This window comes from Mandrillus leucophaeus, unplaced genomic scaffold (genome assembly GCF_000951045.1).
Source record: "Mandrillus leucophaeus isolate KB7577 unplaced genomic scaffold, Mleu.le_1.0 Scaffold625, whole genome shotgun sequence".
NCBI lineage: Eukaryota > Metazoa > Chordata > Mammalia > Primates > Cercopithecidae > Mandrillus > Mandrillus leucophaeus.
The window spans coordinates 1381228-1382730 of NW_012106753.1; positions in this window are offsets into that span (position 1 = coordinate 1381228).

A 1503-nucleotide genomic window follows, 5' to 3' on the forward strand; every position below is an offset into this window, starting at 1 on the left:
AGGATGATGCTGGCCTCATAAAATGAGTTAGGGAGGAGTCCCTCTTTTTCTACTGTTTGGAATAGTTTCAGAAGGAATGGTACCAGCTCCTCTTTGTACCTCTGTTATAATTGGCTGTGAATCCGTCTGGTTCTGGGCTTTTTTTAGTTGGTAGGCTATTAATCACTGCCTCAATTTCAAAACTTGTTATTGGTCTATTTGCAGAAAAGGCCTTCAATAAAATTCAACACCCTTTCATGCTAAAAACTCTCAATAAACTAGGTATCAATGGAACGTATCTCAAAATAATAAGTGCTATTCATGACAAACCCACAGCCAATAACATACTGAATGGGCAAGAGCTGGAAGCATTCCCTTTGAAAACCAGCACAAGACAAGGATGCCCTCTCTCACCACTCTTAGTCAACATAGTATTGGAAGTTCTGGTCATGGTAATCAGGCAAGAGAAAGAAATAAAGTGTATTCAAATGGGAAGAGAGGAATTAAAATTGTTTCTCTTTGCAGATTACATGATTGTATATTTAGAAAACCCCATCGTCTCAGCCCAAAATCTCCTTACGCTAATAAGCAACTTTAGTAAAGTCTCAGGATACGAAGCCAATGTGCAAAAATCACAAGCATTGCTATACAATAATAATAGACACACAGACAGCCAAATCATGAGTGGACTCCCATTCACAGTTGCTACAAAGAGAATCAAATACCTAGGAAATACAACTTACAAGAGATATGAAGGACATCTTCAAGGAGAACTACAAACCACTGCTCAAGGAAATAAGAGAGGACACGAACAAATTGAAAAAACATTCCATGCTGATGTGTAGGAAGAATCAATATCATGAAAATGGCCATACTGCCCAAAGTAATTTATAGATTCAATGCTGGACAGCTACCATCAAGCTACCATTGACTTTCTTCACAGAATTAGAAAAAAAAAAAAGAAAAAACTACTTTAAATTTCATATGGAACCAAAAAAGAGCCCCTATAGCCAAGACAATCCTAAGTAAAAAGAACAAAACTGGAGGCATCACGTGACCTGACTTCAAACGATACTACAAGGCAACAGTAACCAAAACAGCATAATACTGGTACCAAAACAGATATATAGACCAATGGAACAAAACAGAGGCCTCAGAAATAATGCCACACATCTACAACAATCTGATTTTTGACAAACCTGACAAAAACAAGAAATGGGGAAAGGATTCCCTGTTTAATAAATGGTGTTTGAAAACTGGCTAGCCATATGCAGAAAACTGAAACTGGACTCCTTCATTACATATTACACAAAAATTTACTAAAGGTGGATTAAAGACTTCAATGTAAGACCTAAAACCATAAAAACCCTAGAAGAAAACCTAGGCAATACCATTCAAGACATACACATGGGCAAAGACTTCATGACTAAAACACCAAAAGCAATGGCAACAAAAGTCAAAATTGACAAATGGGATCTAATTAAACTAAAGAGCTTCTGCATAGCAAAAGAAACTATCATCAGA